This window comes from Heloderma suspectum, chromosome 1 (assembly GCF_057233095.1).
Source record: "Heloderma suspectum isolate Gila_16-S chromosome 1, 16-S_ref, whole genome shotgun sequence".
Classification (NCBI taxonomy): Eukaryota; Metazoa; Chordata; class Lepidosauria; order Squamata; family Helodermatidae; genus Heloderma; species Heloderma suspectum.
The window spans coordinates 104,227,735-104,243,212 of NC_139458.1; the positions used below are offsets into that span (position 1 = coordinate 104,227,735).

General features: G+C 43.6%; 1 protein-coding gene across 2 annotated transcripts in view; it reads right to left on the minus strand.

The window, feature by feature from the left end:
- Positions 1–15,478, minus strand: part of BDNF (brain derived neurotrophic factor) — a 49,764-nt gene that overhangs the window by 14,796 nt on the left and 19,490 nt on the right. The window lies entirely within an intron of this gene.

Genomic DNA, 15,478 nt, shown 5'->3' on the forward strand with positions numbered 1-15,478 from the left:
TCATTTATCAATGGGTTATGAAGTACTGGTCCCAATACAGATCCTTTGAAAACTCCATTGTTTAACATCCCATCTCCATTGTGAGAACTGTCCATTTATTCCTAATCTGTGCTTTCTGCCCTTTAATCAGTTACCGATGCATAAGAGAACCTCTCCTCTTATTCCATAACTGCTGAGTTTGCTCAGGAATCTTTGGTAATCTTTTGTCAATAAGGTCTGGAACATCATCTCTTGTCATCACTATTGGCCTCATTTCCTCAGACTCAGTTCCTGAAAATGTCAGTTCCTTCATAGGTGTCTGCCTTACATCTTATGCAGTGAAGACACATGCAAATAATTAATTCAGCTTCTCTGCAATCTCCTTTCCCTTCTTTAACTCGCGTGTCCTCCAGCGGTCCCCTCCAGCTGGTTTTCTGCTTCTGAAATATTTAAAGAATTTTTCATTGTTGATCTTAAGGTTGTTAGTGATATGCTCCTCAAAATCCTTTTTTGCCTCCCCTATCGTCCACTTGCATTTCTGGGGGAAGTTTATGCTGTTTTGGTTCTTCTCTTTTGGGCAATACATTTTCTGAAGAAAACCTTTTCTCTAATAGCTTCCTTGACACTGCTCGTTAACCATGCTGGTGACTTCTGGACTTGGTGATACCTTCCTTGACCTACAGTATACATTTTAGCTGAGCTTCTATTATTGTGGTTTTGAGTATCCCCTCCCCCCATCCCCCCTGCAAGCGCTGGAGAGAGTTTACCCTCTTGACTTTCCCTTTCAGGTTCCTTCTCAATCCCCTCATTTTTAAAAAAGAAGTTTCCACTTTTGAAGTCAAATACGACTGTGTTGGAATTCCTTGGCAATTTCCCACTTACATATAAATTAAATTTGATAGTGGTCACTGTTTCCATTTGGTCCAACAACACTTATATCTTGCACTAGGTCCTGGTGTATTTTTTCAGTTTTATGTAGGTTTTACTGTCATGGCTTCCAGCAAATAATTAAATCTTGGGAACGGTAATTTGGTGAGAATCTTGAGAATAATCTGTTAGAAATCCCTAGACCCTCTCACAGAACTACAGTTTCCTGGCGAACAGGGGAACACACTGTTAAATCAGTGTGTGTGTGTGTGTGTGTGTATTTTGATGCAAAGTGACCCAAACTACCAGTAAATTCAAACACACTATGGCAAGTGTTCTCACATAAATAGTTCCTCCAACCATTGCTATTTGAAACACTCCAAGTCATGGCTCTGATCCATATTGGGAAAAGTAGACTGTGTTCATTACTGTGATGATCATGATGTTTTCCCATTTCAATATGAATTTGAGTTGTTGGTTAAAATACCTTGAACATTGTAAGGAGCCCCTACAAACATATCCAGCAACTGCTGTTAGATGAAATATGGATTAGTTTAACCACTCATGTTCTTTAAAGCAGAGTTTTGAGGGCTTTTCTTAACCTTCAGGGAAATTGAAACACTAATTAGTAATAATGTTTGTAATCATTAACAGGGTCATGCAAACAAAGGTAAATAATGGTGTGTTGTTTTTTAAACACACACGCACATATATAGATCACCCACTTTATTATGATTTTATTATAATGCATAGATTTGATGCAAATGAGGTCTATTCATTCTACAGAAAACTTCCTCTTTGAGCTGAGCTAATTTGGAAACAGCAAGTCATGTAAAAATGGAATTATAATTCAGTTGGCTTTGCGGTTGAAGCCACCTCAAGTGTTTCCAATCCAGTGTTGTCTAGTAATAATTTATGTTGCAGTAATTATGGGAAAATCTTTACTAACCAGGGAACATATTATCTAATTGTAAATCATAGCTGTGCAATAGGAACATTCTATCCATAGTTTTATTTTTTTATTTATTTACTTATTATTACATTTCTTTACTGCCAAATAGCCAAAGCTCTTTGGGTAGTTCTGTCAGGGTGGACACTGAGCCCATAGAATCCCAGAGTAGTTCTGATTCTGAGGAAGAGCAGTTGCTCCTGGGAGAGGAGCGCACTCCTCTTTCCCAGGGCCAACAGCTGACGGAGATTCCTCCCACCAGCATTCCTAGCTTAGATAGCAGTCCAGGGAGTGACAGAGCGCGGATAGCAGACTTGGTGGAAGCGCGACGCCGACGCAGGGAGCGCGCCAAATGGAGGGCGCAGAAAGGAGGCGTAGTGCCCGGTTGGCGCGCAAACAACGGCTGCGCCCAGAGGATCCAAGGGAAAAGGGGAGGGACTCTCCCTAGTCCTTAAGTTCAGGGGTCTGCCAGTAATTCCCTTTCAAATGGGGACCAACTGTTCCAACTTAGGGCATAGGTACTGTGCTGCTCAGATCTAGTTGCAAATGGTAGAGTTGTTAAGTTGTAAAAGAAGAATAAAGCTTTGAAAGGAATCTCTTTGTCTGTGTCTGGATTTGGCTACTGGATTAGACTGAGAGAGGCCTCCAAGGAGCCCTTGACAAGTTCACAACAATTTAGACCATAAAATACAATACAATAAAATGTAATATAAATGTTTAAAATGACAGCATAAAATAAAAATAAAACCTAGCAGCAGTGCAAAGATTTAAAATGCAATAACAGATTTTAAAAGAACAGAAAGTGAAAGACAAAAATGGAAAATAAGAAGGGCCAAAGGTACTTTTCAGCACCTGGCACCACAACATAGATGCCAGGCGAGCCTATCTGTTGAGCCTAAGCTCATTCCACAACTGGGGTGCAACAACAGAAAAGGCCCTCTTTTTAGTAACCATGTACTTCACTTAATTTGGCAGGGGCTCACAGAGAAGGACCACTGAAGACAATCTTAGGGTCCAGGCAGGTATATATGGGAGGAGGTGATCCTTCAGGTAACCTGGCCCCAAGCCGTTAAGGGCTTTGAATGTTGATACCCGCACTTTGAATTGGGCCCAGAAATGGACTGTCAGCCAGTGCAGATGGAGAAGTACTGGCATAATATGATCACGTTGGCCAGTTCCCATTAGAAATCTCACTGCCCTAGTTTGAGCAGCTGAAGTTTCCAGACTGTTTCAAAGGCAACCCCACGTATAACCCATTGTAGTAATCCAGATGAGAGGTTAGCAGAACATGGATAACTGTAGCTAGGCTATCTCTGTTCAGGTAAGGATGAACTTGGTATATCAGTATAAGCTGATAAAACGCGCTCCATGCCACCGAGTCCACCTGTGCCTCTAGTGACAATGCTGGATCCAAGAGCACCCCCAAACAACAAACCTGATCCTTTAGGCGGAGTGCAACTCCCTCCAGACCAGGTTGAACATCAGTTAATCAGGCAGATGAACCATGCACTAACAGTACCTCCATCTTGTCTGGATTGAGTCTCAGTTTATTGGCTCTCATGCAGACCATTACATGGCCCAAGCACTGATTCAGAACAGCCACTGCCTCACTTGGATTTGATGAAAAGGAGAGACTGAGCTGGGTGTTACCTGCATACTGATGACACCTCAACCTCCCCCAGAGAACCTCCCCCAGAGAAAAAACTCCACTGGATGACACTGAGAAGATGCAATGGTGGTGGAAAAGAACTCCCTTTTTTCACCATCACCACCAGAGTAGGTTCGATAATGAGCTTTAACTTGTGTTCTGTCAGGCTCGGCACGAGTTTTCCTCCACCTGCATTCTACCCATCTTCACTCTTGCTTCATTGCCCTCAACTCAGCTGTATATCAAAGAGCTGCCCAGGCTCTACTCAGAAGAAGAGGGTGCTTGGACATGGTCATGTCAACTGCCCAAGTTACCTCTGCATTCCACAGAGTGGGCTTCAACAGGAGGACCATCCATACCAGCAGGAAAATCCCCAAGAGCCCTCTGTAATCCCTTGGAATCCATTCACCTCCATGGATGGACCATTTTAATAGGTCTCTCACCTAACCAGAGGGGAAAGGCTGCTGTGAGTCTAAACCTCCATAGGAAGTGATCCGACCTTGACAATGGGATAGATGTTAATTCCCCCACTTTCAAATCACCACCCCCTGCCCAGTAGAGAAAACCAAATCAAGCATGCATCCTCCTCCATGTGTTGGGCCGATGACATGTTAAGACAACCCTGTGGTTGTCATGGTGGCGATGAAGTCCTGAGCTGCCCCAGACCTGGTAGCCACAGCATAGAAGTTGTAATCCCCCAGAATACCAGAAATACTTTATGTAAAATGCATCATATTCAGGAATGTTGGATTGTGAGCAAGCATTCTAATTTTTATCTCAGCAATGTTTAGTAAACCTACATGTAGCAATTTCACCAAAGCTTCATTTCTAATCCTAGTTGCCTTTTCTGACATGTCCTCATTATTATTAATTGGTTACTGAAAGTGAAAGATAGCCATTGTCACGTTCCTCTGTCTTCTTCCTTCACAATCAACACACTGTACGAAACAAAGCTCTAGGCTAACACTATTTTATTGGTTAACCACTAGCTTCATTACAAATGCAAATTCTAGGAAACTCTCAGACTGCAATGAAGCAGCTAATCTACACATCTACAAATATCAACAGAGGATATGACGTGGAAGTTAAGAAAGTTGCCAGCAGTCTGGACAAGGACTTCATGGCCAGACTAGCTTCACAGGGATGCCCCTCTCTTAGGGTGGCTCCCTCCTATGTTGGCTATCATGAATGGCCAACCTGGCGGAGTGTCTTAGCTCTGCTCCTAACTTTTCCTGCTTTGCTCTGTGATGGACTCTCGTGTCCCTCAAGTCATGCTTTTGGCCCCCTTCCTCCTCCTCAACTTGCATTCTCATAGTGGAGGAGTGGGGGAGCCATTCAGCCTGTGACATCTGTGTGTCAAGGTGTTGGGAAGAAAGTCTCTCCATTGCCTCCCCTTGTTCTGGCTGTTCCCATTCTGAATCTGAGCTGCTAGACATCTCCACATGCTCAGATTCATTCTTGTAATCCATATGTCCCACCCTTAGCTAACTAATTTATTTGCAATAAGAATACATTTCTTCCCTCTAGCTTTAAGTATGATTGGACCAACTCAAGCCAGTTGACATCTTGACAGCCAATTCAGTTTCCTCTGTCAAATGACAGTTCTTCCTATGGTTGGCTAAAATGTAATGAATCAAATCTGCTTTTTGATTAAGCTCATTCTGAGGCCACACTTGCACACTGAAGCTGACCACGTCCACTCACATATTAAGGAACAAAATGAAATGCAGTGTGGGAAAGCAGAATACACTTTCTCTGAATGTTGACTGAGTTGTGCCCAACTGGATAGAAGCAGCCATGATTTCTTGACCAAAATTTTGCTTTGTAGTTTTGTGTATATGTCTACCACAAAATGGAGCATACATCATAGACAAAACTATAGATACAGCCATACACACATGCACACACATACAGCATACAATAAAACAGGTGAAACCTATGTAGACAGTGCTCAAATTATTGGAAGGTCAGGGGGCCCTGTGGTCTCCCTACTTTTTGTGATGGTCCCCTTAACTACTGTTTTAGAAGGCTACAAGGAGGCATGATTTCCCCGCTCCCATGACTCCACGGCCTGAATCTCTCTATCATGTCTCTCTGGATATGTGTCTGGCTGAGAAGGAGTCTTCTCCAACTCCTTATCGCCTTGTTTACCCAGACTGTCTATCCAGATTTACCCATGTCTAGCACTTGAATAAGGGGGGAGGGTAGTCAGAGGGCCATGACTGACTTACCTTTTGAGATGCTGCCCCCAGCTACTATTTTTTAAAGAAGGCTCTGGGGTTTGATCTGACTAAAAAGGATGGAATGGACCTTGCGGATTTCACTAAGGGCCCCACTTCTTCTTTTTCCCATAACTGGAGCATTGCAAGTAGGGAGCAGCAACTGTTAGCCCCTCCCATCTATTTCCTGGTAACCTCCAATGTCTCCCTACCAAGGAGCCTCATAGAATGCATTGCCACTACCACATACTTTTTATCCTTACCTCTCATGGTACCAGCATGTTGCTGGGATGGGGTGATGTGGCATGTAAAAAGGAGAGAAGTCTGTTATGCCTCTAGAGCAGGGATGGGGAACCTGGCCCACAGGCCAAATATGCTGGTCCATCTGGCCCGCAGAGCCTTAAGTCAAGCCCCTCCCCCTCCCTGAAGCATAGAGCGTATGTTTATTAGGGACAACAGGCTCCCATTCTCTTGTATTGGCTCAGAGGTCTGTGTGGAGCACAAACCACAACAGGACTCCTGCTCTGCAACACATGGCAATTCCCTTCTAGCCAGCGAAGGAGGCCTACAAGACTAAGATTTGTAGGGCCCTACTAATGAATGCATACAAAGGCCTTGACAGCAAAGAATTGTTTATAAGAAATGGCACACAGTCCAAGATACCAGTGGACAGATATGATGATTGTGAATATCTGGCCAGCTTTTGACAGAGGAAGAAGTCAAGAGGAACAATGGCCACTCAACCTCATGTTCAAAGTATTATACTTACCTTTGCTGATATTCTGGCCGTGGGTGGCACTGGTAAAGGTGGCAAAGCGTACAAAAAACCACCTTGCAATCAGCCATAGCCGGTCCTTGCAGGGGAGAGGATTGATAGCATGCCGTGCTGAACTGGAAATGCCAGTTAACACAGCTGCACCAGGTATCTGTCAACAACAGGGCTGTTTGTTTTGTTTTTAAAGTACTTGCATTTGTCAGCAGTGTTGTCAATCATTTTCTGGCTATCCATGAACTTCTGTGCAGCTTTCTCTCAGCACATGCTCAGTCCAGTCACTTGCACAGCACAGCCATTAGGACGCTTTCCTTATTTGGGCAAGGGAGCCAGCTTGCATTCTAGTGCCATGGAGGGTGGCCTCAGGAAGTGGGAGCCTGAAACGCCACCACACAGCCTAAAAGGATGATATGTATTCAGTCGCCATAATGTTCCAGTTAGTTAACAGCTGGGTTCAAGAAGAGCCTCTTCTCATCCCGTTCCACTGGAGCCCAGGCAGCGGGGAGATATTTGTAGCAAGAAAAGCATGCAAAGCTAATGCATCTCTGTTAATGCACAATGCAGGCAGTCACGGCTGGTTTCCTGCCCTGACTAGTACTCCGTGATCATTCACTATCACTACAGTTTAATTACATACTTTATTGCCACATTAGCAGAATTGCACTGCAAACTGGCCCTGGAACTCTCTTGAAATGAAGCAATTTGTTTTAAAATTATGAATATTTACTTACACACACACACACGGACTATTATTTTAGTAACAAGTAATAGCCTGTGATCAAACATTGTAATTAACAGAAGAATACCATACACTGGTAATATATAATCATTGTGCAAGAACCCTACTGAGGAATTTGCAGCAACCTTTTCATGCCCCCCAAATGTATATAAATATACCCCTACCAAAAAATAATATAAAGTGATTTATACATTTATCAGATTTGTAAGTGTATACACACATATGCATTTATATAAATTATTTATACAAAGCTAAATGGGGTTTTAGACAAGAGTTTCTCTCTCCACAGATAGGAAAGGGGGTTTGCCCCCTTTCTAGAGAAATTGTTTGAACCTTTCACTCCTAATTTATGTATTTCCAACTTTCCATTTTAAACCATTCGGCAAAAGGAAAAACCTGGTTTATTTCATGCTTGTTGTTAGATTTAGGACCACGTTTTGGTGCCTTCTGACATTCTTTCCATCAAAAGTAATGTCTTGTTGCTGTGGTAAATCCCAGAAAGGTAGCGTGTGGCAGAAATTCAGCTGATATAAAATGGGAAAATATTTGCCTTGCGGCTTTTCAACGGACAGATCTTATGACCAGTTACAGGGAGGTGACCTGTCATCATCAAGGAGAAAATACATACTTGAAAATAATAGTATTTTCAGTACATGCATAGCAAAAAGAAAAAGAAAAACGTTAGCTAGTTTGCTATAGGTGCTCCCTACAAAAGTGCAATTCTATCTTTGTATATGGAACATATTGCTACAATCTAATTTTGTTCAGTATAAGAGATGTGCATAACAACCAATAGCTTTAGAGCATGTCTGAAAGGAGACATTCATCTAGCCACACAATACTCCCAAGCCCTTCCATAGGACAGATGCAAGGTTCATAGACTGTGCAGGGACTGTGCAGTCTACGCAGGAAAGAAAAACAAAACAAAACAAAACAAAACATGGTGCACATGGGAACATAAGAAGCTGGCTTGTCAGACCATTGGTCCATCTCAGCCCAGTACTGTTGACACTGACTGGCAGCGGCTCTCCAGGGTTTCAGGCAGGAGTTTTTCAAGCCCTACCTGGAGACGCCAGGGTCTGAACCTGGGCCCTCCACATGCAAAGCATATGATCTACCACTGAGCTACGGCCTCACCCCTAAAATCCTTCTTTGTACAATATTCTTCCTTGTGCAAGGGATGATCGCCTGTATGCATGACCTTAGGCAATGCTACCTCTGGGGAAATGTAACCAGTATTTAAAAATACCATACAATTAGCTATCTATAACCAGCCTGTACTGTACAAATCGATGGCACTGCCTCAAAATGCTCATTTCTCCTAAACATGTTGGTATAGGAGCCACCTCACCATGGTCACATGGGAGCTGTTTTTCTTTGCTGGACTTCTGCAAGGGAAGCATAAGATTTCAATAGCCCAATCAGGTTGGCAAAGGCCAATTCATGTGGGGTTTCCCCCCACATGAATTGGCATCTCCTCCAGCAGAGAGTCGGCTGCGTGAGTGGGACCTACATAGTCTCCCAGTCATATGGGTGGGTCATGTACCCCCATCTGCATGCGAGCCACTCACCAAAAAGCAGCTCCCATGTGGCTGGGGAATTTTGAAATGGCACCATAGACACACTTCATTTTCCAGCTCTGTGTGATCACAGATGGATTTAGACCTGGGAAGCAGACCCTCAAGCCTGGGGGCCAAATCTGGTTGCCCAGACGGCCACACTCCCTCCCTTCGCCACACCCCCTTTCCCCTGACCATCAATCATTTCATGGTTTCCTGAGTTTTGTGCAGTCCCCTCCTCCATTCTAAAAGGCTGAGCTGCCTCTCATAAAGCTTAGTTAATGGCAGTAAGAGCTTGAAGCTAAAACATGCTGGTATTTTTGCTCTGCCCCCTTTGCCTTTGACCCTGCCCACCAATGCTGCCCCCAAGGGCTTCTCTGAAATGGAATTTGGCCCTCAGGCTGAAAGAAGTTCAATGACCCTGACTTAAACCTTTGGTTTAGGCAGCTTTCCTTGACCATTCTTTATTTTTCGCCCCCAAATATTGTGAATTTTGGTAGAAAACTCACTGTCCCACGTAGTTCTTTCTGAGTAGACAATTTGGGTTGGAAACTGCGAAGAGGAAAGAAAAAACCCTGTCTTCATATGGAGCTTTTATCCTGTGATTGAGATTGCTCCTTCACAGATTTTGTGGGCTATTTACGCCATGAACCTCCAAGGAGTCTCCTGCACTAAATGTCCTTTGTTCCGTTTTTAAACAGATCACAGATAATGAGCTATCAAATTATCCCATGGTGTTCCGCTTGAGTTCCCTCCTTGAAAAGAGGAAAAACAGCAAGAAGAGAAGCAAGATCAATGAAAGCACGTGAAAAAGGGAGTCACTGTGATCCTGCATTTAAAACGGAAGCAGAAAGCCCCATTTTAAATGCAGGATTTTAGGCTGGTGTGGAGATGCCTTTACTCTCTCTTCTAAATTGCCACAGCCTTTGTAAGATACCTATTACCATTATGGCAGCCAGGGACAATGCAGAACTAGCTTTAGCAGTGACATAGAACATGGAATTTTTGGTAGGCCCTCATTGCAGCCATATGGACCTAGAAGCTTCTTTTAATGAAAGTCTCCCTTTTGTGCAACTCTTCAATGGATGAGAGCCTGGATGCATGAATCTGAAACTTCCACACCACACCTTTTTAACAAAATGTACCAGTATCTTATCTTGTATCAGTATCTTATTCTTATCAGTATCTTGTACCAGCACCATATCTTCCCCTTCATGGATGACTGCCTTGTTGTGGCGAAGGGGCTTGCGTAACTCAGTGAAGCCATAAGCTATGCCGTGCAGGGCCACTCAAGATGGACAGGTCATGGCAGAGAGTTCTGACAAAATGTGGTCCACTGGAGAAGGAAATGGCAACCCAGTCCAGTATTCTTGCCAAGAAAACCCCATGGAACGTATCACAAGGCTAAAAGATATGACGTCGGAAGATGAGCCCCTCAGGTCGGAAGGTGTCCAAGGTGTACTGGGGAAGAGCAGAGGGAATTTCCAAGTAGCGCCAGAAAGAGTGAAGCGGCTGGGCTAAAGCCGGGACACTCAGCTGTGGATGTGTCTGGTGGGGAAAAGAAAATTCGATGCTGTAAAGAACAATATTGTTTAGGAACCTGGAATGTCAGATCAATGAATCAAGGTAAGCTGAAGGTGGTCAAACATGAGATGGCAAGACTGAACATCGACATCTTGGGAATCAGCGAACTAAAATGGACAGGCATGGGCGAATTTAATTCAGGTGACCACCATATCTACTACTGTGAGCAAGAATCCCTTAGAAGAAATGGAGTAGCACTCATAGTCAACAAAAGGGTGGGAAAAGCAGTACCGGGGCACAATCTCAAAAACGATAGAATGATCTCAGTACGAATGCAAGGCAAACCATTCAACATCACAGTAATTCAAGTCTATGCCCCAACCACTGAGGCCGAAGAAGCTGAGGTTGATCGGTTCTATGAAGACCTACAACACCTTCTAGAACTAACACCAAAAAAAGATGTCCTCTTCATCATAGGGGATTGGAATGCTAAAGTAGGAAGTCAAGAAATCACCGGGATAACAGGCAAGCATGGCCTTGGTGTACAAAATGAAGCAGGGCAAAGGCTAATATAGTTTTGCCAAGAGAACATACTGATCATAGCAAACACTCTTTTGCAACAGCACAAGAGGCGACTCTACACATGGACATCACCAGATGGTCAATATTGAAATCAGATTGATTATGTCCTTTGCAGCCAAAGATGGAGAAGCTCTATACAGTCAGTCAAAACAAGACCTGGAGCTGACTGTGGCTCAGATCATGAGCTTCTTGTTGCAAAATTTTGGCTTAAATTGAAGAACGTAGGGAAAACCACTAAACCATTCAGGTATGACCTAAATCATATCCCTTATGAATATACAGTGGAGGTGAGGAATAGATTTAAGGGTTAGACCTGATAGTCAGAGTGCCTGAGGAACTATGGACGGAGGTCCCTAACATTGTTCAGGAGGCAGCAACTTAATCCATCCCAAAGAAAAAGAAATGCAAGAAAGCAAAGTGGCTGTCTGAGGAGGCTTTACAAGTAGCTGAGGAAAGAAGGGAAGCGAAAAGCAAGGGAGAAAGGGGAAGATATATCCAACTGAATGCAGAGTTCCAGAGAATAGCAAGGAGAGAGAAGGCGGCCTTCTTAAATGAACAATGCCAAGAAATCAAGGAAAACAACAGAATGGGAAAGACTAGAGATCTCTTCAAGAAAATTGGAGTTCTCAAGGGAACGTTTTGTGCAAAGACAGGCATGATAAAGGACAAAGAAGGCAGGGACCTAACAGAAGCAGATGAGATTAAGAAGAGGTGGAAAGAATACACAGAAGAACTATACAGGAAAGATCATAATGTCCCTGATAGCCATGATAGTGCAGTCACTGAACTTGAGCCGGACATCCGAGACAGTGAAGTCAAGTGGGCCTTAGGAAGCATTAGTAACAACAAAGCTAGCGGAGATGACAGTATTCCAGCTGAGCTATTTAAAATCCTAAAAGATGATGCTGTTAAAGTGCTGCACTCAATATGCCAACAAATTTGGAACACTCAACAGTGGCCACAAGACTGGAAAAGGTCAGTTTACATTCCAATTCCAAAGAAGGGCAACGCCAAAGAGTGTTCAAACTACCGTACAATTGCGCTCATTTCACATGCCAGCAAAGTTATCCTCAAAATCCTACAAGCTAGGCTTCAGCAGTATGTGAACCGAGAACTACCGTAAGTACAAGCGGGGTTTCGAAGAGGCAGAGGAACTAGAGATCAAATCACCAACGTTCGCTGGATCATGGAGAAAGCAAGAGAATTCCAGAAAAACGTCTATTTCTGCTTCATTGACTATGCTAAAGCCTTTGATTGTGTGGATCACAACAAACTGTGGCAAATTCTGAAAGAGATGGGGATACCAGACCACCTTACCTGTCTCCTGAGAAACCTGTATGAGGGTCAAGAAGCAACAGTAAGAACTAGACATGGAACAACCAATTGGTTCAAAATTGGGAAAGGAGTACGACAAGGCTGCATATTGTCGCCCTGCTTATTTAACTTACATGCAGAGTACATCATGAGAAACGCCGGGTTGGATGAATCACAGGTCGGAATTAAGACTGCCGGGAGAATTATCAACAACTTCAGATACGCAGATGATACCACCCTAATGGCAGAAAGCGAAGAGGATCTAAAGAGCCTCTTGTTGAGGGTGATAGAGGAGAGTGCAAAAGCTGGTTTGAAACTCAACATTAAAAAAACGAAGATCATGGCATCTGGCCCCATCACTTCCTGGCATATGGAAGGGGAAGAAATGGAAGCAGTGAGTGACAGATTTTATTTTCTTGGGCTCCAAGATCACGGCAGACTGTGACTGTAGCCATGAAATTAAAAGACGCTTGCTCCTTGGGAGGAAAGCTATGGCAAACCTAGACAGCATAGTAAGAAGCAGAGACATCACCTTGCCGACAAAGGTCCGTCTAATCAAAGCTATGGTTTTCCCAGTAGTAATGTATGGCTGTGAGAGCTGGACTATAAGGAAGGCTGAGCGCCGAAGAATTGATGCTTTCGAACTGTGGTGCTGGAGAACTCTTACGAGTCCCCTGGACTGCAAGGAGGTCAAATCAGTCCATCCTAAAGGAAATCAACCCTGAGTGCTCCTTGGAAGGACAGATACTGAAGCTGAAGCTCAAATATTTTGGCCACCTAATGCGAAGAGAAAACTCTCTGGAAAAGACCCTGATGCTGGGAAAGGCTGAAGGCAAAAGGAGAAGGGGACGGCAGAGGATGAGATGGCTAGATAGCATCACCGATGCAATGAATATGGACTTGAGCACGCTCCGGGAGAGAGCACAGGACAGGAAGACCTGGTGTGCTATGGTCCATGGGGTCATGAAGAGTCGGACACGACTGAATGACTGAACAACAACAACCAGTATCTTGGGATGAAAGGTAGTGGCATGAGAATCACCTTCCTCAGCCTAGTATTTCTCAGCTTACCGTTACTCAGTAATATTACTCAGCTTACTTGGAAGTGTTTTAAAAATTATGGGGTGAGTGCTCTATGCACATTGACAGGGAAGGGAGGGGCCCTGGGAAAGAACCCCTTTAAAGATAATTTCAGCTAAGACTTCAAAGGAAGGAAGGACTTATATATGCCTGTTGCTATTATCAAAGCAGTGATAGTGCCAGATTCAGAAAACATATTGAAGCGGAAAGGCGCCTCTCAGAAAGCTGAAAAGGAGGAATAAGCAAAAAAATCAAAGTCAGGGAAACACCAGGACTCCCTGGTTAAACCTCAAATGCTATCCATACAAGGAAGGAACCAAGAAGCAACCTACCCAGAAGCAACGGGAAAAGTGGGAGAGAAGCTCCACCTGCTAAACTATAATTGAGAGCGTTTTGCTCATAGTACCTCCCGAATCTCAAAGAATTAAGTTTCTCTGCACCCATATAGTAATGACATCTTTTAAATCTTTTTCACTTTTATTATCCTATTGCCCCATTATCTTTGTTCAGGCCTCCAACCCCACGGTGCTGCTGACCTAAAGTAACAGCTACCATATTTATGTATCCCCACCCCCACCCCACCCCATCCCACCCTGCTGCCCAGTTAGGAGCTTGAAACAGGTAGGCAGCTCTTTGTGACTTACCGATAGCCACGCAACACACCAATGCTGCTCCTGGAAGACAGCCCTGCCCCTCTAACCATTACAAGGCATTGCTTCCCCATAGGGATCATCTATATACTTTGCAGAGTTTTCTATGGTAATACTTGGGCTTCTAACCCAGGAAAAAGGCAAGGCTGCTGATTAAAACCTTAGGGGTATTAATTTTTCTTCTTCTTAATACATATGCTAGCTCCCTCCCATCTGTGTTGTTAATTAGTTCCTGACTGTAGGTTAAATGTAGGGCATGTTGTCACGAGCCTAAGGTGGGGTGGCCAGACCTCCTGCTAATGCCATATGGCTGGTTTTTTAACTCTTCTCTTCCCATACAAGCTTCTGATTTATAGGCGTGCAAACAAAATAACAACATGTAAAGAATAGAGGGGTGGGTCGGTGGGTGGAATGTTTGCTCAAACATTTGCAATGCTAAGTGGAAACATACTCTTTGAAAAAGCAGCTCCCCCCCCTGCCCCGAAACAGTATTGATTTAAGACACAGCTTCCCTCTTTTTGTCCCCTTGTCTCTCCCCCACTTTGATCACGCAGAGCAAAGTCATTATTAAAAGGCAGGAAATAACTATCTGCACAGGGAGAAACTACTGCACAAGTAGGTGTTTCCAGGGGTCCTGAAACGTGCTTTATGACAGCTGCATTGGCAGCTTGACAAGAACTTCAGGGTCACCCTCAATTAGCTTTAAAAAGAGAACCAAGCTATCCCCAATGGTAATACAAACATATATAGCCAAGAGTAATGCATGTATGATGCTCTGGGGAAGAACCCACAATGTGTCTTGGCTCTGGTCGTCCCCTAAGGCCTGTATGAAAGATAATTGAGGGTTGCCATGTTCCACCTCTACAATTCTAATCTGCATATTATGCAATCATTTCCTAATGAAGCATATCATGTGGTGGGCTGGTAAAGAGTTAAACAAGAGATGGCTTTCCATTCTGAATAACCCCTTTCCAAGTTGCTTTATAGGAAGGAAACAGGTGGCTGGGTTTTCTTAAATATTTTTGCATGTAACATGTATCTGAACCTCAGAGGATAAATAAAATTTAATGCAATTATATATTGTTAGAAGGCTTAGGTTGCAATCCTATACATACTCCCCTGGTGGATTTGAAGAGGGTTATGTGAGGTTTGTTTAATCCACAAAAACCCCACAGTGGCTGGGTTCACACGGCATGGCAACCAGTTGCATATTCAGAATCTCGCCCAACACGCACTGTGGCTCATCATGGGTCAAGCCCTGATGAGCCCAGCATGTCGTGCAAACTGGGCTACTGTACCCTTCTCTGAAAGCAGTTTCATCCTTTCTTTCTTTTTCTTTTCTTTTTTGGTTAGTCTTAACACACTTATTTGGCAGGTTTTATTTCTAAAAGAACAAACAGCACTGTAAAGACTAACAAATTTATTCTGGCATAAATTTCAGTGAACAGTGTCCACAAAAGCTTATGCCAGAATAAATTTGTTAGTCTTTAAGGTGCCACAAGACTCCATGTTGTTTTTGTTGCAACAGACTAACACAGCTACCCCTCTGGAAATGTTTTTATTTCTGACTCTGATTCCACTTAGGTTACTAAACTT